The sequence below is a fragment of the Taudactylus pleione genome, unplaced genomic scaffold (genome assembly GCF_031769625.1).
Source record: "Taudactylus pleione unplaced genomic scaffold, aTauple2 ptg000302l, whole genome shotgun sequence".
NCBI lineage: Eukaryota > Metazoa > Chordata > Amphibia > Anura > Myobatrachidae > Taudactylus > Taudactylus pleione.
Window position 1 is genome coordinate 4,632,818 of NW_028284703.1, and position 25,695 is coordinate 4,658,512.

The window sequence follows — 25,695 nt, forward strand, 5'->3', positions numbered from 1 at the left end:
CCCGTTAAACTAATAACTTCAGGGACCTATCTGAAGCATGTCAAGATATTCCAATACTATTTTAAGACACTCTCTTGAAGAACTTCAAGTTGCGCTTCATGCAAGCAAGGGAATTTAGAATCATAGATTTGCATTTCTCAAAGGATGCAAAAATAGTATAATTATGTTTTAAAAAGTAGGCCAAGAGAGTAACTTTACCTATTTTATGGCAGTGATTAATGGAATGCGGCAAATCCCCTTCAGTTATCTTCATTTTGTAAAAGTGGACCTGTAGAATTTGAAAGTAAGAATACAGTACGATAAACCAGCTGAGGACAGCTATGAGTGCTGTAGTCTTTTTATACTTTCCAGAATGTGTCTCTTTAATTATTAATATTCAAAATTAAAATAAATCGGATATATGGTAAATATGCTGTTATGTAATAATTGAACCAGCTAATATATTCCATTGTTTAATGTTTGGGAACGTTAAGGCACTATCTTGCTAACCTCAGTACATATTATAATTAGATTGGCTGTGACACACTATAAACTCTGAAAATAGTGATAAGACGGGAGCCAATCATATGACACAGTACTTGGCTGCCACCCAATCACATGCTTTACTTTTGTGTCTGGCAAACAAAGCTCTTTTGTTGTGTCACAGTCAATTGTGAGATATAGAAAGGGCCACTTTAATGCATGAGTTGCAGCAACCCATAGAAACTCCAGGTTGTAAACTGTGACAGAAGTTTATTGTGTTTTAAACCATAATCCCTTATGCAATTAACCTGAGCAATACAATTGTTACTGATTCCTAGCATATAAAAGAACAGTAAAGACAAATATTGGAAATATATAGTATACAGAACATACTATGACATTTAATAGACGTTCTCCTGTTTATCTCATAACTGTTCTCAATCTCAACAGTTTCATATGCTAAAGTGGCCATGGGTGCAGATTAACCACTTAACTGATGTGGTTGTATGGGATGTGAATGCAGCCAGCTGTGTTTTAGCTGACAAGGTGCGATCACACCGCCCCACTGTGTTTTTGAAGTGGAAATCTGTTCTACACATGTGCAAAATGGATCTCCTCTGACTCCCCTTTGCTGGAAAAATGGTCAGTTAAGTGGTTAAGAGCTCTGATTTATGCAAAACAGAGTCAATTTTGTTGGCTCAAGATGAGAAACCGAATGATCGCTCTATGAATGAAGTAGTTTAAACCTCTAGGATGGTTCCTCTAGGATTGTTCCAGTCTTCCGACCCTCCCTCCCTTATTGTTTTTGTTGGTTGGTGGTTTGTCGTTGGCTATTTTGTGGCAGGAAAGAATGGCAGGTCACCAGTCCTGGTGCAATTATTTCATTTTGGCTGGGCTCCCTGTGTTGACTGGTTAGTTGGGTGTACCACCCTGATGGGGCCAGTGGCATCACCCAACTGGGTGGGTAGTCAGGTTAGAAGGTCGAGTGGATACCTTTGTTGTGTTATACAGTAGTAGTTTTGTGCACCCTGGGTGCTATATACCTATAATGCGTGTCATTATTTGTTATTGTGGATTTTGATGACTCTGCCCATCCTTTATTTGCCACCCTTCTTTCTCTTAATTATACAGTACATTTAATTAAATAAATAGTTAAAAAAAATTCAAATGTATGCCTCTGTGTCTTTATTTATTATTATATTTTTTGTTAAGTGATTTGCACACTTGACACACCTTGTCCAATAGAAAGTTTAGAACTCCGCAAATGAGCATACACTACTCTGCATCTGCTACTATGTGCACTGTGTAAATCATTTACTCTACCATAGCTATAACCTTACATTCATTTGGAACGAAAACATTATGTGAAAATAGAAACTAAATTCCCATAGGTATTAAACTAAAAAGACATAATTGATTGTCCAAATGGTTTATTTTTTCAGCACAACTTGTACTACTGTAGGTTGGATTGAACCCTCAGGAACCTATTCACGTCATACAAATCTAATACGTGACAGAGGATAGGATGCACTAAGTATTACATCCGTAATATCGCCGGTATGTATATAGAAAATCGCAAAGGACAGCCCTCTCGGTAACAGCTGTCCTATGTGATAGAGGGACTTCTGTGTTTATCACCCAGAAGCCCCACTGCATCCTTCTGCCCATACAGAAGCTGGGGGAGCTGGGAAGGATCCAAATGGACCCCTCTTAGGGGGCGTCCTGAAAAGAAGCCCTTAGGCATCTGTTGGCTAACACCATCTAAAGAAGGCGTTACCAGTGTTGGACTGGGGCATGAAGGGCCCACCGGGGAAATGCAGCGATAGGGGCCCATACTTTGGGATGAGTCCAGCCCTCACAGAGGCTTTGCTAACCATTACAGAGTGCATGCATGATAATGTACCAGATTAATAACAGCAATGCACTGTAGAAAATACACCATAGTCCTTTGCAACATAATGTAGCATATGTATAATATATAGTTCAAGGGCAAAGTCTTGAACCTGATCCTTAGAGGAGGGGATGGGCTCTCAGGCAGTGGGGCCCACCAGGGGTTTCCCCTGTACCCCTGTGGGCCAGTCCAACCCTGGGTGTTACCCACAGTGTCGAAGCACCTTAGCATTTTGGGGGGTTTTACCACAATTCTGTTCTTAGTACAACTCGCCCATAGTGAGATGATTTGGTTTGCACTTACTGTTTACTAGTTTTCCATTAAAATACATTGGGTTGTGTTTTAAGGTGGCAGCATGTGGGAGAAATTGATCAGGACAAAAGCCTTACTTAATAACGAGCAACAGAAAAGCAAGAATTCATTGTGCAAAGTGCGATATTAATCATACTTGCCGACATTCTGACAGCCCCCTCCGGGAGGGGGCAGCCAGGTGGGACAAGCAGGGGGGAGCGTGACGCGATAGAGGGTGCATTACCGGGGATACTACCCAGTAATGGGGCTGAGTGGGGGCATGGCCACGGAATTGCATCATTTTGGCCACACCCTCGCTACACAATGCCAATATTTTCAGCATTGTGAGGCAGGGTCATGATGATGCGATTCAGCGCGAATCGCGTTATCGCCCCCCCGGCTGCAGGAGTTTGTGTGTTATTTGCGGGGGTCTGGAATGGTTGGCGGCTTGCCGGGAGTCTTGACTGCTTTTCCGGGGGGCGGGAGCATCACCCGATTTTCGGGAGGCTCCCGCCCAAATGAGGAGAGTAGGCATGTATGTTATTAATACGAGATAGAGAGGTGGAGATTGAGAATTGCTAGGGATATTCCCTGCATTACGGAAGGGGTAAATCCATTTCCACACAGCAACAAGGCTTGTATTTTTAAAACTGAATTGAATTGTTTCTCAGATTCAAACTAGTTATTTAGAAATGGTATCAACAGCAATTTGTGAAATAAATAGGCAGTTTGCACTTTTTGTATCTAATTTTGTAGGAGTTTCATACAGCTCTAAACAAAATGGAATATTTATACTTACCTAAATCACCGAAGGTTTATCTGGACACGTGGGCTGGCACACATTCCATTTATCCACGATACATTCATTAAAAAAAATTTTTACTAAATTATTCTAAGTTCAAATTCTGCTCTCAAATTAAATTTAAAATAGAACATGGCAGTAATATGCTGCACAAACTATAATTTAAATTATGTTCATTATCTGCGACAAGTTATAGACCTGTACTTTGGTAACCGGAAAATGAACAATGAATGTCTCTAGGCATCAGATACAATGTGTACCACAGTCTATTGCTGCTGAGATTTCAAAGGCATTTTGTGACTAGAATAAAGAGCAGAATTGCAGTTTAAGAATAGGGCAATAACACTGGATTCTTTTATAATAATTAATTAAGCCCTTAGGTTTTAATATTCATTTTTCTGTGGCAAGATAACATCGTATGACAGTAATGTGTTTTTTTGTACTTTGTTTTAGCAAGAACCAACTTTCTCTGCTTCTAAAGAACAGCAGCAGAAATGTTGCTAATTCTAAATTTGCATTTAGATTTTCATGTGACAATAGTTTAATTAAAAGGAAAGCTGATATACATTCCAAAATTGGATGCATTTCTTTAAATTATTAGGGTAGGATCATGTCCGCAGATAAGTAAATGTGATTTTCTCACCAAATTAAGTCACTTTATGAATCTAAATTTGTATTTGAATAAAGCCATTAAATATGTTTGATGGTCACAGCCAAATGAGTTGCAGAAGAGGTTCTGGATGGCAAATGTAATTTGAAATAGACCTTACAATATGCATGTTGAAGATAGGGAAATAATGGTGTGAGAAATTCTAATGAGGATGCAGGAAAGGTGCCGATTTAAACTTTCAAATAAAGTTTACTCAGAAGCCGAACAGTGGAAAATTAGCTGCTGTAAAGGAAATGACAATGATTCTGTTTTCTATAGACAAACTCAGAATCCTGGTTTGGCGTTAATGACCAAGACATCCCATTGTCTTTACCATTAATAAGTGTTTACAGTTTATTTAATAAAAACAAAAAAACTAGTTCTAACTGCAATTTTTTTTATTTTGTTCACATTTGGAACATTTTGACTGAGCTGGTTGACATTACTCCTTAGCAGTGTTCAGGATTTGACTGTAATGCAAGAAAAATAAACTATTAGTAGCAATAAATATGTAAGACACCGAAACCAATAATAAATATGATTCCAATTAATTTCAGACTCCCATATGTCCTATTCCAGCTCAGTCTTCTAGCTGTTTTGTTATAGGCCATTAAGTTATTTGTGTCTTTGTAGGCAAATATATCTTCTTTAATTTGCCTTCCGACAACTACAGAAATAAAACAACACAATAGAGGGGCCAGAATATTGTGCTACATCTATTTTTTTTTACAATGAGGGTGGCCTTTATACAAGCACCACATAAATAGGTCCTCTCCCTGGAGAGATAGTAATCTTCAGGTTTTTTTTGGTGAAAGACTGTATGTTTTGTGCATCTGTCATGTCACCCAGCATCACGTGCTATTCTTAAAATAGACCCCTGCTTAATTTAATAAGGTGAAAGTTGTCAAGATGCACTTGCAGCAAATGCAGGCAGCCCGGCTTAATAAAGGCATTCAAAGTAAAGATACAGCACTTTACTGCTCACCAACATTTATGTCGCACATGGGCTTAAGTTACCTGAAATAGCAATGTATGTAATTGTCCACAGTGATATACCAGTGATATACCATGTTCTTACACCCACTCACCCCCTCTCACCCAGGCCCAACACCTCTTCATATTTATATTTATTATACAGTGGGCTTGGCTGTTCATGAAAAAAGGAAATTCACGACTGTGGCATATTAGTAATACCTGTAGTTCAATACGGAGCACTGGTGTGTTTAGCTAGAATTGAGCAAGGCAAATGTCTGGAATTCCCAAATGATAATATTTAAGAATTTAAAATATTGAACCACTTGTGACAACTATATGGCAAGGCAGAGCCCTCCCTAACATATATTAGTGTACAGTGTAGTTTGGAGACTATAATAGGACAGGATTGTTTTATACACACTGTAATGCATGTTGTATGTATGTCAAATCTAAAATAAAAATGGACAGTGATAGAGCATTTGAAGAAAACTGAAAGTTGAATGTTGCATATGGAAGCTCAATGATTTCCTTGTGAGAGTTCCCTATCTGCTAAAATGTTTACACTTGAAGCCCCAGCCCCAAAAATCATGCTCTAGTAATTGATTGACACTTGTTCTAATAAAGAGGTTATTAGCAGTCCTGAGACATTGTCAATACAATTACCTTTATTTTTTGACAAGTCCAATTTTCAGTGATAGAATTCTTCTCTCTGATTTTGGTGGTTCTAGCATAACCTGAGTCCAGTACAAAAAAGGTATACTGGATGTCTCTGATGGCATAGGTCCCAAAATACTGTAAAATTCACTGGTGCTGAACTTTACTGACAGGTACTTGCTTTATCTCTAGTCTTTAATTTCTCTCTGAGATATAATTATCAAGTTTTGGACAGAGATATCCTGTGATAACTTTGAAAAGGTGGTAATTTTAGCAATGTGTAAGTTAGCATTTTATTCAATTGCCACCATTTATAATGCTAGGAGTTTCCTCACTCTAAGGGGTCTGTTTATCTAAGGCAAAAATCCCTAAAGCCTGTGAAATCATGTAGTTTCTGTGGGATTTATGGCTTTAATTTGTTTACCAAAGCCAATTCCAGGTGAAGACTATCGCTGGCTTTCATAATGATAGCCTTCACCACAAGCATTCCATGATGCTCCCCCATGCAAAGCCTATTTATCATGCATAGTACTTGTACTATGCTCTGTTCACTAACATCATGCCAGGATAGCGTCAGCCAGGGACGATCACAGAAAAAAATGTTTTATTATTCAAATTAAGTATTTTCTCCTACTTTTTTAGCTATTTTTATTGAACTTTTTAAGTTTTATTTTGGAATTTTTGTTGAATCTGGACCTGTGAGCCGAGTCTCCGCTTCCAGTTCCAGTGGGAATGCAGGAGCTGGTACGTCGTCTCAGGCATGGTCTCCTTCACACCTAACTGCCCCGGTAAGTGGTACTATTCTTACCACCAGTGCCAGCCAGTGCTTCAAGGGAACTGAGCACCACTTAGCTATCCCTGCTGCTGTTTTTGTTGAGTCAGTCCCAAAAAGATTTTCATTGCAACGATAGGAAAAATATATGTTTTCTGCCGTATTTGATTTTATTTGATAGGACCCATAAAGGTGCCCCACGGAAATGAAGTCAAAGCAAGGAAAGGCATTGCAATCCAAATGGAGTGCACAACGCTTTAAGTGGATTCTTTTTCCACTCCAATCATTTATACATGAACTCTTTTCCTTTCCACAGCTTCTTAACAGCACCATCAGCGAAGCTAAGGCAGAATAAACCATTTCTAAATAACACTTCACCTGAATATTTGGACGTTCAGAAATCTCCATATTTTTGCTCACTGTGTATTTATAAAACAACATCAATAAGAAATGACAGTGTAGGTTATTTCCTTGCCTATTAGTTCACTTCAGCTAGCGTGGCATATGGTGACAATAGGTGCATGCATCTGCTAAAATCTTGACGAGGAAAAAAAAAAAAAAAACACGTATATTCTGGATCCACCGTCTCTCTATCGAGGTTAGCTTTACAGAGATGTCATAAAAAATTCATTGCTAATGTTCTCAGCTATGAACACATGATATTGCCAAGGACAACGAACACCACACAAACATCAAGTGCGAGAATCAGTGTAATAAGTGGAAATATCTCAAAACACAGTTTGGAAGTATGGCAAGCATGAGCGTGAACGCTCATAGTATACACTTTAAATACCTGAACGATGTTTGTTGCTTCTAAGGTTTAGAAAAGTACATGCAAGATTATCCATCTGCCAGCAGAATTTTGTTGACCTCACTTTAACCTGTCCAAACATTTAAAAAAAATAAAATAAAGCTTTTTCAAAAAATAACCATATAAACAGCTTTAATAGCAGAGCTCACATTTGTATAGATACAACTTTAAAGTACAAAAAAAAAAGATTTTCTCCTTCATGTATGAATTATAAATGGCATAGATTATACATGCAATACACGTATAAATATCTTATTGCACAACTTGCTTTCCTGAGTGAGATAAATACATTTTTTTTAATGGAAGATGCAATCAGAGTGTACACAGCTGTATTTCAGAGCCAGATAAAACAAATCCTCTGTATCGAGAAATGACTTTCTGTGGTGCAGGAAAAATAATATACTTGTTATACTTTTGACGACCAGCAGGTGGTGAGGTGGAACACTCCTGTGTCTCAGTTGTCTATTTACAAGACATTGCAGCTTGTGTACTATTCTAGGGCAGAACTATTACAAAATTTTTTAAATCTAATTATTTATTATTATATATTCTTATTTTATGCAAGCATAAGGAATACAATTTAGCACATTTGTTTAAAAAAAATATAATTAAAGTACCATGTTCTCTAAGGAATATTTATGCTATGTATAAATAATAATACAATGCTTAGTCTTGTCTAAATCAACAATATAATTTACAGATTACTAAACATTTATGCTAACTTATATTAACTAACAAGTTTATTTCCTATTGAGGCCCGTATTCAATTTGGAGCGAAAAGCCGAAATCGGCGAAAAAGTTTCGCCGATGACGTCATTTCGCCAGACGGAAAATTATTGCCGTGTTCAATTGAAAGACTTTCCGCCTAGGTGGAAAGTCAATTCAATGTAATAGGCGAAAAAGTTTCGCCTATGAATAGCAGGCGGAAAAAATTGCAGAATTGGGGTTTTGGGGTGCAACATTATGGGAACCCCCGTGCAGCCTTAAGACAATCCCCCAAAGGTAAACTGCATCAAAAGTTTTTTAAAAAAGACTTAAGGACACCCCCAAAAATGGCTTTCAATATGGGGGCAAAAAAAAACAAAGTTGGGGGACAAAATTAAAAACTAGCAAAATAGACTCCAGGGGTCCCCAAATATGCCTCAGGTGTTTTTGTGATTGCAGATGCTTGCGGCAGGTGGATTTTTCATGATTTTTTAAACTACACTGTAGCAACTTTTAAATATGCTAAATCCCATTTTCAAGTACCCCAAATTTATTTTCAACTAATAACACTGCTAAATGGTATTCTTCACCACTTCTGCAAATACGCTATATAGCACCTATTGAGACCATTTAAAGTGATCAAATACCTTCAGCATGGCTATTTGGGGGTACCCATTGTGATCCCCCATGTCAGTGCATCTTGGGGGCTGATTTCCCCAAAACTGACAGAACTTTCCACTTGTTTAAGTTTCGCCAGGTCCCATTTTCGTGTCCTTTCAAATTGAATAGAGGGATACGCGGGGACGCGTGCGATACTTTTCTGCCTGCAAAACAGGTGAAGTAGGTGGAAACTCCGGGAGGCGAAAAAGTATTGCGGGTGCGAAACATATTGAATAAGGGCCACAGTGTTAGGTTCTGTGATATGAAATGGGAATTTTTTCTAATAGCATGAGAAAAAAATAAGAGGAACAACAATCATACATATTAATGATTTTTTAAAATATCCTTGTCACCATTGATTCTATTTTCTTATTCATTAGTTCATAGAGGTATGTACAGAGAGACATTTGTCTTAGAAAAGCTTGCACACACACACACACACACACACACACATATATATATATATATATATATATATATATACTGTATATAGATATGTCCACATACATCTAGCCTCAGACCTTCTAGTTGCACCATGCTGTAGTGCGTCTCGACAGCGCCAAGCGTCTTTTCATGCAACCTTTTCCCTTCAAATGAGTTGTATTCGCAAATTGATGTGAATAGGACACACAAGCAGCTTCTCCTGATTAAAATGATATGTGGCATCCCTATATTCTGTATCTGCATGTGAAATGCTATGTTACAGTGTCACAGCTGCTGCGGTTATATTTGCATGCAAAATGCTACATTACAGTGCCACAGCCACTGACAATGTAGATATAACCTCAGTTGCATACAAAATATAGGCATGCAGCATATCATATTAATCAGCAGAAGCTGCTTGTGCATCCTACTTGTATCTCTGTATGAAATTAGTTGCATTGTGAGAGAAAAAGTCACATGAAAAGATGCTCACCACTACCGCGTTATGTGTAACACAACTTGTACCGCATGGAAGATAGATACCAAGCCTCAACACACTATGCAGCGTATCGAAGCAACCTTTTCTTTAATTTTGCATCTTATTCACACTGCCGATGTAGCAAAACACCACTAAATCTGTACCAGAGACATTGGGCCGCGGCAGCAGCATCGTGGCACTTTGTATACATATTCAGACTCATTCGCACACAGATGTACAAGTGCTGCACTTCACATTAATCAATGCAGTGTCATTAAGTGGTCTTGTCTCATTTTATTGTGACTAAGATGCTCATTCTAGCAAAAAATACACTTGGCACAAGAGGAGTCACACAGGACCTGGTGTGCAGAGAAGGACTATATCGTGCAATTGCAGCAATACTATCTATCTATCTATCTATCTATCTATTTATCTATCTAGTGCTTCTTCTTTGCTAGCTGGATGAACTATGATGTCACATTTCCATGAAGGTTATATGCCTCCCAACCTCCATACACACAATTTAAAAAGTATGGGGTAGGCTATCTATTCGTGGAGGGAGCTTAGGGTGCCTAGGTGCCATACATACAGTAAAATATAGAAGCCAAACAAGCAAAGTACAATTGAGCAAAGGCAGAATGAAAGTATTCAAAAAGCTTAAATACAATAATACCAATAATACAAAGGCATGATATATAAGGTAAGACCAAGAGCAAACAAATCTCATAGGGCAGAACATGAAAGAGATATCATGCAAAGACATATCTGTAAATGAGGTGGTGACAGACAAGAAAATAGGAGTGGACAGGGCCCTACTCACAAAAGTTTACAGTTTTGTTGGTAGGAGGAATGCTGAGACAAACAGGGGTAGATGAAATAGATGAGGAAAGAGGCAAACTGATCCACAGCAGTGGATTAAGGTGGGAGACAAAAGATTTTGATGAAGAGCGGGGTTTTTATGGAGCATTTACAATTTTAAAAGCTGTTGGAAAGTCTGATTGATTGTGGAAATGTATCCATAGGTTGGATGTGGTAAAGGAGAACATTTGGTGTTAATGTGTTATGTGGTCAAGTTGCTGGACATTGGCAGAGTATACAGTGAAATGAGAGGAAGTTGGAGCTAGAGATATGAGAAGTTACATTGGGTAGGTACGGATGAGGAGATGGAATTGGACTCTGTAGGGAAGCCAGTGTGGTGATTGGTAGAGCAGGGAGACATAAGTGGAGTGGCAGAACAGTATAATCAGCCTTGACGTGTGTTTGAAGATGGATTGTAGTGTGGAGAGATGGGTATGAAAGAGGTCAGATAGGAGAAGTTAAATATTGTCTAGATGGAAGAAAATGAGAGTGGAGGAGCATGTGACAGGCCTGGGAGAGAGACTGGATATAGAAATGGAAGGAAGTGGAGGAGTTATCCCATACAGCAGACATGAGGAACATACTGTAGGAGAGTGTGGTGTTGCCCATGGTGAATGTATTGTGTGACGGTAGGATGAACATCAAGTTTAGACCTGTCAAGCATTAGAAAAACAACAGATAAGTTGATGAGTACACGTTAGGTTTTATTATATAAATTGGTTATACTTTATCTGTACTAGTAAGGTGTAAACACTTTTACAATGCATATAAACTGATTCATTTGTTGTCATTCTTGTCCTTTTATCAGTGTTCTATATACATTTTGCTGCAACCATTTCTGTCATGTGTTGTGCTAGTTTTGTTTATAAGCAACTATATTTGTCTTATTTTGTACTAGGAGAAGAATCAGTTTATTTTGTAAGACTCCTTATTTACTAAGCGTAGGGTTCTAAAACCATGTTTATGCTTGAATAGGTCAATGATTTTACTAGTGAAACACGGCTAATGAATGCATTGCTCTTTTTGTGGTTCTGCTCGGGACTACTATACTCATGTACTGTTCAGGTCAATATGACCCGTATGACCCGTATCATTAAATTATGCTTTTCACTAATATTCAAACAATGGATATTCTCCAGACTTTTATTAGAGTAAATAAACATTCAGATGAACAACCAAAACAAACAAAAATTACGAACGAACTGACACCGAAACAAATTTTTGTTTCAGGTCAAATAGACCCGAACTGTACAGCAGGGTTATTGCACTTGATACAAAAAGGTGAAAAGATGACATCATCCAAATGTAAACCAATGAACTGACACTGTAATCATCATTTTCAGAATTTTGATTGTTGAAGCAATGTGTTTCGAAACATTTACAGTCACTCACTAGTATAATATTCACATCGGGTCATATTGACCCGAACAGTACATTAGTACTAACTACTCATAACTTGAAAAATTAAAATAAAACAATTTTTTTTTTGATTATAACAACTATTTGGCAAAAAAATAAAAGTCAGGAAATATGGAAATCATAATTACATAAATAACGAACTGACACTGAAATGAATTTTGTTTTGGGTCAAATAGACCCGAACAGAACAGCAGGGTTAAATACACTGGATCAGAAGCGCCAGGTTTTATAACTCAACGTTTAGTTAAAAGACGTGTAGGAGTTTGCAGAGATGACTAAAAATTTCTACTGTGGTACAAAGTGTACCGAATATGACATTAGTCATTTCCTACGTTACTTTTTGTTTAATACAAGCACATAATTTAGCGTTGAGTGCCATTTTGTAAAACAAGAGAAAACACAAAATAAAAAGATCTTATTAAAGCATAAGCAAAATTGTATTTCCACTGAGAGAAATTAGGAGCGAATAAGTAAGCTAGAAAGTCTTTAAATAATTTCAGAAAAATAGATTTTTAACCATCTGATCTGCATGAAAACCTATGCTATAGAGAGAATTAATGAACTGCAAATGCTGATGATTTGTTAGCTATTGAATATGTAGGTTTATATAAAAGATCAAGTAGCCAATTTATGGTTTAATGTCCTTATTCTTATTCTAGACATTTACATGCACAATGATGACATCGCTTTTATGCTCGAGACATTGCTTGAATCGTAAAGAGTAGAACAATTATACCGATTCATAAGGAAAACTAATTTCCTCTCTGATGGCAGAGAGTGTTCATAATGTTAAGGCGTAATGGATAGAACTGTATTTCACACATACCTGCGAGGTAGCAAATCACAGCTTTACACAGTAGTGAATGACTCAGACAATATGATGTCCCCTATTCTCCGAATGATTCAATACCAGCATTCTATTACTGATGTAGACCATGTCCATTCCTTTTAATGAAGTTAGCATATATTTAGTTACATGAAGTCCACATTAACTTTCTCTATTGCAGAAATGAATTTACTTACTAGAGCTGATGGTGGCATTTATATATTTACTTACCAGTAAGGGATGCAAGTAGACACCCCTACTAATCCAATATGGGGAACATAAATTGCATTCCACAGTCACCCATGAGATCTGAAAATTGATCTGCAGGTAAAACTTACGTCATGGGATCACCACTGTACCTAATGTGTTGCACAAGGCTGGTCACTAACTAAGACCTGAGCTAATATTTTGTTTTACTACTTGAATCCCACATCAGGTTCCACAAGTTTAGTGGAGTACATAGCTAAACCTTTTCACCTAAATATTATTATTATTATTATTATTATATAGCGCACAAATATTCCGCAGCGTTTTACAGAAAGTATTTGCCCATTCACGTCAGTCCCTGCCCCAGTGGAGCTTACATTCTATGTTCCCTATGACATGCACACACACATACACACTAGGGTTAATTTGTGTTGGGAGCCAATTAACCTACCAGTATATTTTTGGAGTGTGGGAGGACACCGGAGTACCTGGAGGAAACCCATGCAAGCACAGGGAGAATATACAAACTCCACACAGGTAGGGCCATAGTGGGAATCGAACCCATGACCTCAGCGCTGTGAGGCAGTAATGCTAACCATTACACCGACTATGCTGCCCTGTTTATGCCCTAAATATCATAATGCACTTTGTTAACCCAAAGATATTTTATCATTACCAAAAACAGTCCATCACTGCGGATCGGCAGAAGCAGCATGCATTCCACTGCAGTGGTTAAAAGTGGGAATGGATGAAAAGGAAAATTCTAGGTTGATTATAATACTGGGCCATCCGGAGCTTCATTGGACCACTCTAGACAATCTGCTTTCATGTCATTCTTAACATGTAAGAATCTGGTTCTGACTAATGTGTTGAAACTAGAGATGAGCAGCCTGGTTTTGATTGGGATCCTCCTGCCAAGTTTGGATCTGAGAATGAAGACATATGTTCTCTTCCAGTTTCCACACGTCATCTGTCCGGAAATCGCAACTCTCACATGTTTTGGATTGCATTTAATTATACATGATCCTAAATACTGGAGAGCCAGTATTTCTGGAACGTGGCAGGAAGTTCCGATCCATTACTGAGCCGCTCATCTCTGGTTAAAACCATTGAATATCTGAAGGCACAAATCCAATTCTATGATAATTACAAATTACAGACAAAAAAACTTGCAAAGCTTGAACAATGATATTTAAGATCTTTGTTATTTTGAAGTTGCAAAAGACACATACTCATGACACTACAGTGGCTCCTGCCCTGGGTTTCTAAATAAAACTTCCATAGTCCTGTAACAGCTAGATTGGTAATAAACATGAATGTCACATTTTTTAGAATAAATGTACTGTGCTGTCAGAAGTATATTAAAGTCAACCCTGGATCAGGCTACACATGACATAAACTTTGTTCAGTTAATAAAAGCTCCCACCTACTGAGTTTCAGAGTTCCAAACTGCAGTAAGACATTCACATTAAAGCCAGTTAACCTAGATATAAGAAAAGTTAGAATTCTTGGATATCCTGAGTTATCTATTTCCAGTTGGATAAATTGAACCAAATGGATAATTAACCAAATACCTGGCATGGTCGCATGGAATGTGACCGCAGTTATCTAGGCACCCCATGCAACCGTGCTGTCCCCTGTCTGTTATGGAGAAAATATATTCTGCACAGCCCCTCCTCGTTCTCTAGCCCCCCAGGAGTAATATCCCAAAATCACACCCCAGAATGCAGTGCAAATGACACTCTGGGGTGCATGCGCCATATACCAAAAGTGCGGGGAGGGGAACATAGTAAGGTTGATGATCATTGATTATACTCCCTGCCCCACACTCTGCTGCGCTCTACAATACAACTATATATATACTGTACAGTATATACAAATATATATAAAGTGACACATGGGGGTGGGGGTACCAATCCAGTGGGGGCCCATTGACACTGGGGATGGGGGCTCTGCCACTGGGATAAATTACCAGTAGAGGGGTGATACTGCTCCTTTGTCAAAATGAAAAACACCCCCTATTTATGTTTTTTCTTAAATAAAATTTAAGACATCCTAAATGTAATTTCATTTTAACAAAAAACAACAAAGTGTTTTGACCACTTTTTGGGAAAAAAGTGGTCAGTTAAGTGGTTAAAGGCCCCCATATATCAGCAATCGATTGTGGCAATTCTGCAATTTGCAGATGATTGTATAAAGAAATCTGCAATGTATGGGCTTCATAGTTCGCAGATTGCAACCAAAAAGTGATTGGAATTGTTAAATCAGATTATCCAACATGTTGGATTTCACAGATGGATTGGGGCTGTAGATTGCTATTGTGTGGAGATGATCAGCAGATTTGCAGACCGTTACTAGTAAAATGATGGGCCTTTCAAGACTGGCAGATCTGTGTTTGCTTAAAATGATCTGCAAATCACTGAAAAGATCTGTAATGTATGGGTCCAGATTACTAGATTGGGAAATCCTAAAATCGGGCAATAAATCTTCAAATTGTTCAATCGTGGGTTTTCTGATTGCTGATGTATGTGGGCCTTTAGGCAACTGATTGGATACAGAAGCTGTCAGGCAGTTTGAATGTTAATAATATATTGTTTAGAAATGTAAGTGCTGAATGTTTGAACAAAATTCTCTGACCCCTTGTAAATTGTAGAATGTACCAGCCTGTAACAAATGTGACCAGCGTGACTTTCAAGTTATCTAGCAAAGTTTCTGTGTCAACTCTCAAAGATAGATGCACAGCACAAATGCAGATTTTATTAGCTCCCAAATGAAGTAATTTGCCTGTTATTAAAGGAGCCAGTGGAATCCATGTTTTTTCTATTAGTTCTAATTGTAATCTGATATTGCTGACACCGGGCCTGATTCAGAGCTGGACGCTCTGACCAGAGCGCTCGCTCTGAATCAGGGCCCTCCTCCATGAAAATGGAGCGGCCTCCTGGCCGCTCGTATAGCTGTGGGTGACCACCCACTGCATATGCGAGCGGCCAAAAAGATGGTCGCGATGGTCTTGACCATCGCGACCATTGGACTTGCGACGGAGACCCTGCAGTAGGGTCTCCCTGCCACAAGCCCTGGAGTGATTTTGGCTCTATCAGAGCCAAAATCACTCCCACTGACATCACTAGTGATGTCAGTGGGGCCGGCTTCAGACGGTAGGCGTTCCCATGGGAACGCCTCCGTCTGGCCGCCACACCCCCGGCACGCCCACCAAAGGGGGTGTGCTGTCAATCAACATCGACAGCACGCCCCCTTTAGTGCGAGACACGGAGCGATGGAAAGCCCGTCGCTGCCCGGGTTTCGCGCATGCACACGACGGAGCTCCCTCCGTCGTGCGCATGCGCAGTGGGGAACATCGACCCGCTTGCAAGCGTACTGCCGCTCGCGAGTGGGTCTGAATGACCCCCTACCTTCTCTTGTACCGTGCCAAACATTTGGAGAAAAAAAAGTGTTATAACCCCCTGCAAAGGAATGGTGGACCAACTCCACTTTGGCTAATTCAGGACTTGCAAAGATAACATTCATTATCTACACATAAAATGATACGTGACATATATATAAAGTAGTTTAATGTTCATGTGGTCATAGTGAATCAAGACTTTTTTTTGTTGTATTTTTGAACTATTAACTTATTGCCGTAAAATGTAACTAAAATTTGGCAATTTGCGAATCATATTTTCTCTACACAAAATGCGTTTTCATTGAAGGTCATGACAGACTTCTGGATAATACATTTATCCTTGCTTAAGAAGGCGTTCATCAATTAATCAAAAAGATTACTTCCATTAAGTATGTATTATGGATATACCATTCACCAATCAGGATAAAATAGATTATCACATACTGACCTTGTTATGCTCCAGTTACTCCATAAAGTACAACATAAAAGATTTTCTAGGAAATTTGATTTTTCAGTCTAACATTTACATGAAGGACTTTATTAATATTGCCATTTATTATGTCTTTTACAACATCTCAGTTATGTCAAACATAATAATTGTATGTCATTATACTGTACGTGAATATTAAACCATTCCAAATAATGCAAAAAGCTAGACTATAAACTCATATTGTGGTCATATTGTCACTGTACAAGAGTCCAATAAATTTGTTACATCAATATACTAATGACGTATTAAAAGTTGTGTCAAATTTGTAATTTATTTATTTTGAATGCAGAACCCATTCTTTTTTTTTATATATAATGTCTTTTGTTTACTAATGTGAAACTAGATACATATTAGCATATTCATTTAACTATATAATAAATTAATCTATTATTAGAAAAACATACAGATGTGGTATATTTTATCTAAAATTTCTTAGACTTTTATGTTCTGAAAACTGAATAAATAATTAATTGATGTCTGGAGCAGTTGCGTAACTAGGGTATTTGGAGCCCAGGGCAAATTTGAAAATGGAGCACCCCCACCCCCTATGTAGAAAAATGGGTGTGGCCACTGACAAATGGGGCGTGTCAACATGACACACACACCCGTTTCTTGTCACTGGGAACATTTCTTTCCATTTGCACCTTAATGCAGTGCCCCTTACACAGTCCCTCCTATGCAGTGGCCCTAGTAGTGGTCCCCCTTATGCAGGCCCGATTAGTTCCCCTTATACAGGCCCCCAGTGGTGGTCCCTCATATGCAGTGCCCCTTACACAGTGCCCCCTGTAGTGGTCCCCCTTATGCAGCCCCCCATTAGTTCCCCTTATACAGTGCCCCCAGTAGTGATCCCTCATATGCAGGCCCCCAGTAGTGATCCCCCATATACAGTGCTCCTTATACAGTGCCCCCAGTAGTTGTCCCCCTTATGCAGTGCCCCCTGTAGTGGTTCTCCCTTTTCAGTGCCCCCTGTAGTAGACCCCCCTGTGCAGTGCCCCCAGTAGTGAGCCCCTTATATAGTGCCCCCAGTAGTAGTCCCTCCTATACAGTGCCCTTTATATAGTTCCCCATGATGCAGTGCCCACAGTAGTATCCCCCCAGTGGTAGTCCGCAGTAGTGGTCCCCCACGATGCAGTGCCCACAGTAGTATCCCCCCTAGCAGTGGTCCCCCCCTGAAGCAGTGCCCTCAGTAGTATCCCCCCTCAGTAGTATTCCCCCCAGTAGTTGTCCCCAGTAGTGGTCCCAGTAGTGGTCCCCCCCAAAGCAGTGCCCCCAGTAGTATCCCCCCAGTAGTAGTCCCCGCCGAAGCAGTGCCCACAGTAGTATCCCCCCGTAGTAGTAGACCCCAGTAGTGGTCCCCCCCACCTGAAGCAATGCCCACAGTAGTATCCCCCCAGTAGTGCCCCCAGTAGTAGTCCCCTCCTTTGTAATAGAGCGTGCCCCCCCCCCGAAATGCACACTAAAATGAAACAAAAGAAAAATACTTACCTGTATGCACGCTCCTGCTTCCGCCGCTGTCTGCATGTCCATCTTCCCGGGCCGGGCCGCTCTGCATTATGGGAGAGACGTCATGACATCATGACGTTTCTTCCATTACCACTGCAGGAGCCGGACGGATGCCCGGCTCTTGCAGTGGGCGCACAGCAGTCAATGAGAGTCTATCTGACTCTCATTGGCTGCTGATTCACACACACATCGCTGCCGCTCGGCGGTGATGTGTGTGCAGCAGCAGCAACCAATGAGAGTCCAGTGCTGGCGGCGATGTGTGTGTTAGCACAGCATGAGCCCACCTGCCAGCCTCCTCCTGGCGCTATTGGGCAAGCGCTCAGGGGGAGGGAACGGGCTCAGCTGTGCAGCACAGGACCAGCGCTGGAAGCCTAGCGCCGGTCCTGTGTAAATGTGTAGCGCTGACCACCCTCACTGCGGTCGGCGCTACACTGGCTAACTAGGGAGGGCCGGTACCATGGCTGGTGGCGTCCCCCCACGCCGCTGGTCCCACGGCGCCCAGGGCACATACCCCGCTCGCCCTGCCCTACTTATGCCACTGGTCTGGAGATAGTCATTCACATACATGATCAAAATATTTTTAAACATTTAATGTGGCAAATGCTGAATGTAAGTTACTATATTTTAGGCACAGTGTTCCATAATATGGAAAGCTCTGAGTCTCAAGTGTTCTGGATAATTTATCTTAAACCTTTGTTTCCTTGCTATACCAAATGCTTTGACAGCAGAATACTGTATAAAATAATAAATTTTTAAGAAAAGAATAAGGAGTCTATTCATTATGTTAATTATCAGGGTCTGAGCCGGGACCCAATAATTAACATACTAATTTGCCATGAGCATTGGTGCAATTCATCATTGCTCCGATGCGGAGACAGCTGATCTGAAAATCAGCTGTCTGTCAGAAGCGGCTTTGCTGTTGCTTTTGGAGCAGTGAAACTTAGCACTGCCGAGTTGCCTCGGCAGTATTTGTGCGCATGCGTGCATTGGCGCCAAGAGGGGTGGGGCGGGTACAGTTTACCCGGGCCCGGGCTTGCTACAGGGACCCGGCAGGGCCCAGGTCCAGCGTCACCCCCCCCCCCACTCCCTCACAGCAGCTCAGCACACAGCTTGTACTGGGCTGCAGTGCAAGTCTGCTTGCGGCTGCTGCAGCAGCCAGAGCAGTCTCCTATGGCTGTGGGAGGGAGCGATCACACTGATCGCGCCACCCCCCCTGCTTAGTGCCTGGCTGTGGGGCTTACAGCGTCTCCTCCCCAGCACGCGGCGCTGCAAAAGTGATTTATTCTTTCTTTTTTTGTCAAGGGGGCCATGCCACCGATGATTAGGCCACGCCCCCTCCTTTACCTGGGCCCAGCTTTCTACGGCTCTGCCTGTGTGAACTTGAGTTCACGCAGACACACAAAGTCCCAGCGTCCGGTGGAGGAGCCAGACAGGAGTGGAGGGATCCGGCAAACCCGGGACTCCTTTCCAATTGGAAGGAGCAGGGTATGTGTTGCGAGTGGGAGCAAACGCCATTTGAAGATGCAGTCAAGTTCCGAAAATATTTTATTTTTGGAGCTTGATGAATTTTTGTCCCCATACTAGTGTATAGGGACAGTGGGCCACATCACAAGTGAAAGGTAAGCAGGGGATATCTGTGATATCTTTTATTTTATGATATTTTTGATGAATGGCCTCAAAACTTAATTTCTACAAAAGCAGGTGAAAATTTTCATTTTCACCTACTTTTGTAGAAATTAAGTGATGATGAATAGGCCCCTTAGCAACACTTTGGCACTCAAGAAGACTTGTTTCGTGCATGAAACCATATAACTGATTTAGGGTTATTGGCCCTCATTCAGAGCCGCTCGTTAGCGGCAGTACGCTCGTTCCGAGCGATGTTCGCACATCTGCGCATGCGTACGGTTTTTAGTACGCATGCGCGAACCAGTCAGTGTGGCCGAAAATCGTTTGTACGCTATATAGCGAGTGCCTGCTATTTTGAGTGACAGAATGAGGCGTATGTGGGTGGTAACAGGGGAAGGTGCTTGAAAACGGGGGAGTAGAATTCGAACGCAGGCGTGCTTAAAGGTCAAAACGGGCGTTTTAAGGGTGTGCATAATTAATCCAGCAGCGTCATTGACCACGTCACTTGGTTTTTTTAAAATCAGAACTGCTCGCAAAATAGCGGTTGAAAAAACCAACCACAAGAATAGCGAGCAGTTCATACGCTGTACGATGTACTCGATTAATCTAATAAATAGCGGACATGACGTATGGTGCGAGCGGCCAGGGGGCGTTTTTATCAAATAAACGAGCGTATGTTTTGCTCGCTCGTTCAGACTTAGAGGTGTGAACAGACTGCAATGTGCGAACGGATCATTTGAATAGCCACCCCTTGTTTTTTACCGAACGACCGCAAATAGCGAACGGCTCTGAATGAGGGCCATTGGTCAAAATTTGGGAACTTGCGCTACTGTTGGTGGTGCATGATGAAGCCTGTTATTTGGAGTGCAACAGACTATCTGGCTTTAAACTAAAGGCCTAATTCAGACCTGCTCGCAAGGCTGCGTTAGCTCGGAGCCTAACAATGCGAAAATATGCTAAAGACCGCATACACAATGTAACCACAGCACAGTAAGTAGACACCCAACACTACATAATGCCGCCTGCTTCCCTTCACTTATGTACTCGCAAGACAGCGAAAACATCGGTAACATCGAGAACCATCGGACCCAGACGCACAAGTTGTGGTTGACCTGACCCTACCGCAGACATTGCTAATGTTTGTGTGTGTAACTAGACGTTACCACGCGTATGCCGTCACTGGGGCCTAATTATGCACGCCCCTGAAACGGCGACTAGAAGCCCAGGCACGCCTGTGTTTCTCTAACCACACCCCCGTCACCACCCTCAAATGGTCACTTCCTCTCGATCACTGTATAAAGCCTCTGCGTGCTCGCTGCGGTCAATTCCCGATCACAGCGGCCGGTTCAAGCACGCACTGCGATGCATATGCATGCGCAGAATGCAAACATTGACAGGCTGTGTGCGAACGCAGCCTTGCGACCGGGTCTGAATCAGACCCTAAGACCCTAACTGCGTAGACTTTGTTCATAGTCTGCATTTGCCATAAGACTTCACACAAAACGTCAAGTGTTTCATATTCACCCCTCACACCGCAAACACACACAGTTACAGAGCATAAAATGTATTTAAATGCATTGGTATAATGATTTACTGGAATGATAGTTGCCAATATAAAAACCTCTGCACACAATGTGAATTTCCCAGAAATAATGTGTGATTTAGCTCTGCCAGCCCCCTTCCACTTCCATCAACATTATGCATATATATGAATGTTCTCAGCCTGTCAGCTGTTCCGCAGAAGCCCACATAGTTTTATAGATAATTGTCTATCCTGATAGAATTTCTGTTGAATCAGTCATTTCTCAGAATAGATCATTTATTTATGAGACTGTTGATGACAAAACTTGCCTGCAAGCAAGAAAAATGGATATAAATTTGATCTTCTCCATTCTTAAAATGAAAAGGTTTCTTTGAATTCAGGAAATCTTTATTAAAAAAAAAATAGAGACATACTGATCATTTAACAAACAGTATACAAGTGTTTTTTTGTCTTTTCATCATTACTTATATTGTATAAACATCTGCTTAAAGTATTTCAATTCCATCACCATCCAGAACCACAGATCATTTTGTATGCATCTGTATTAAGAGTTCAATAATGGCATCTAAACCGGTTTTTTTTTTCAATATCTTACGTTCTGAATAAAAACAATTCCAGCCTAATCACAGTGTGTCTGTGTATCCAATCTCTACAGGGAAGGAAAACAAAATGTCAGATGTGTCTTTAGTACTTTACAGAGAAGCCTTATTAAGTCAACTGTGAATCCATCCAATAGCTGAGTCTCTTGAATGCAACATGAAGTATAGACAGAATGAATTCTAATTTTGAGTCATGAAGCTTTATTTAATAACACATTGCACGAATGTGTCGTAACCAATGCCAGATTTACATTAATCAGACTGATGGCAGACAACCTTTCTCATGCCAAGTCCTACAACATCCTTGGCTGTGAGGTCGTGCTCTGATATACGTACGCCTTGGAGTACACTCCTCTAACATGACCCTTTATGGAAATGTAAATTAGGGTTTTGGTGCTGTTTATCATCTGTTTAGTCATCTCATTTTCTGCTGTATATATTGCTGTGTAAACTATTTGCTGTTGCAGATACTTACCCTAGGCTCTTTAACTTCATAGTGCCCTGTGGCAGTTATAAGCACTGAAGTATGGAAAACAATTTAAATAATTAATTGGTGGTCTTATTTATTTATTTATTTATTTATTTATTTATTTATTTATTCATTCATTTTCTAGCCTGGCCCTTCTTATCCAGGAATCCTAATGATATGTGTAACAGGGAAACAAATAAAATAATGATGGGCAGAGAGAGAAAATTTGATTTTCTTACATCTTTCTGTTCTAACTTTGAAGCCAGTAACATCTTTTTCCGAAAATAAAATCAGAAATTCTCTTCCAACTGTAAATTTGACACTTTTTCTGTTCGGCAATAATACCTCTTTGTTCATACACTATGTTTCATCTAGTAGAAACCTCCCACTTTCCTCCTTTACCTTTTTATTTGTTTATGAATTGAATGTTTTATTTCTCTCTAAGTTTTGTTCTGGTTTTTTTTTTTTCTTACCTTATTTTTGAAGAAGTTGCATTTAATATTTATTCCCCCCACATTCTATCTCATTTGTATAAATGTACTAATGTTTCTCTAAATTATAATATTTATTATTGTATATACATGTTAACTACATTATAGTTGCCATATATTGGAACATCAAGCGACATGGTCGAATCATTATGTTGGTATTCTCCAGTACAGTCATCATACAAAAAAATATTTACAGACACTACTTGCCAAGTGTACATGGTATAGTCTGTTAGCACAATGCCAGTACAACACCATTAAACCAGTAAAATGGCATTTTATTTGGATCTGTGTGTGATTCATTTTAAATTTTGTAAAATTGATCAAATTCAGATCAAGTGTCATGGTGGCATGAGCAAGCTGTTATGGTATATCAATGGAACATTATAATAAGGCAAATTTATTTATACTAGGCATGAATGTACCTTTTTACATGCTATACGTGTTTGGATCATCTATATAATAAGCGAGAAAGTGTGTGTATCTGTCCCAAAATTTTGTACCTAGCTCCTCCAAAATTGGCATGGTGTTGTAGCTTGACCAGGTTTCACTTTTTGGCTATGTTTGAAGTATGTCAGGGCCTTGAAGGTCTACATAGTGCCCACCAAGTAGGCAGTGGAGTCTCTGATTTGAAATTTTGCTCAGGATGTCTCCCAGTGCCTAAAACTGCACTGATCTGTAGGCACAGGCTGATATTTAAAAGTGGGGGGCAGGCAGATCTCCAACGGAAGAACAGTGTGTTGGAGGATCAGCTGTCACACTGCACCTGCACTGACAGTAGCTAATTTCCTCCAAGTCCATTTTCATATACAATGGTCTCCATGTGGATATGCTATGTATAAAATGAAGGCTGTAGATGTACTTCAAGGTCCTTTTTTCAACCTGGACAATGACGGGTATCCCAGCTGGCTGCTGGGCATGTCTCCATGTGTCTCTATGTAAACCTGATGTTTAGTGATTGTGCATGCACAAGAACTGTAATGCACATGTGCCAATCACTGACTGCGATGGCGATTACAGTCCCCTCTAAGCCATCGCAGCAGGCTGGGATGGCACTGCCTGTGTTTCCACAAAATGGATTCATGTCGTTTTCTGGGAGTGCAGAGGCCAGTATCTCTCTTACAACACAGATTTACTGGCCTCACAAGCAGGCAGGAGGTGGCTATTCTAAGTAAGCTTAAGTATACTCAGATGGCCGATGCTGCAAACATTGTGACCTGTTGTTGCGATGTTGAACCGATCCTGCGTCTTCGGATACAGGCATCGGATCTGAGATATTCATTATGTTAATAATCGAGGGCCAGGCGGACCCTGATAATTAACATTCTAACTCGCCACGAGCACCAGAACTATTCAACATTGATATTAAGATCAGCTGTCTCTGCAGTCTGACTCAGCAGTGCTACTGCACTTGTGTTCACACCTGCATGGCTTCCGGCGGAAAGAGCTGAACAGCGGCAGAGGGATACAAATGCTTCCCACTTTGCAACTGGCACTTTTCCCCATAGGGAAGGAGTTGCGGTCCGGGAACAAACGCCATCTGAAGATTGGCGAATGCTCCCTCAGTCAAGCTCTGAAAAATGTGTATTTTTGGGGCTTAATAAATTTAGGTCCCCATACTATTGTATGGGGACAGCGGAACAGATTGGTACTGAAAGGTAAGCAGGAGATATCAGTGACATCTCCTGCATTACCTTTATGATAAATTACCCTGACACTTAATTTCTATAAAGTAAGTGAAATGTAAAAATTAAGTGATGGTGAATAGACCCCTTAAACCATTATTGCTTAGTCTTTGCTGCTTTTATTTACAGTTTAAATAGATATTCTCTGCTGGAGATGTCCCTGCCTTCAAACAAACACATCGCGACTCAATAAGAAGTCGATTTATGTATTTTGTTTTGTGCCTATAGTGGGATGTCTTTAGTTTATTGGGACAACTTACAACATTGACTTTTACATTACCTTTACAAATTTACATTATTATTCTTGTCTTGGAGTGTTCTTTTATGGTCTATACTTTATTTCATTAAAGTAGTAATTAACTATTTACTGTCACATCCGAAGAAAACTACAGTATGTGTAGCATGGCAAAAAGATTTTGCAGTGATTTCCCACAGGCATTGTTATACAGTGCGCTACCAGTTTTTCAAGACGTTCAATGAAAAGGATGTGAAACGTTTATAATAGAGTTTATAGTTTACAAGAGATAGATAAGACAATTCTATCCGCCTATTACTATAGTATTCTTCCCTGAGCAGTTTTACAATGCCACATTATGTGTGCCTTGTACACCTACCAGTGACATTCATTTATTGGCTCTTACTTGCCCTCCGGAAACCTTAATCAAATACATTTCTGTATTTGTCTGCCTTCCATGTATAGTTTTCAGGAGAGATACGTATTGCTGCTGCTTTGGGATAGGACCTAACTCTGCCAGACAACTTCACAGATCAGTCTTAAGACCTTAACTGATTTTATCTTGAGTAAAAATATATATTTTTTATTATACTGCTACTTGCATTGGGTCAAAAAGCAGCTTTGTGTCATATGTTATAGCAAAAAAGTTGTACATCTCTAGGTGATGATAAAAGTCCTGGTACTCTGTATTTGGTTGTTTATTATTAATTGTTTGAAACTGATAAGGGACCTATCCATTACCCGACTTTGTGAACAATCTGACCATGCGTGTGC

General features: G+C 40.2%; 1 protein-coding gene across 4 annotated transcripts in view; it reads left to right on the plus strand.

Annotated features, from left to right (window-relative positions):
- PCDH7 (protocadherin 7) overlaps positions 1 to 25,695 on the plus strand; it is a 797,933-nt gene that overhangs the window by 370,020 nt on the left and 402,218 nt on the right. The gene's annotated exons all lie outside the window — the stretch shown is intronic.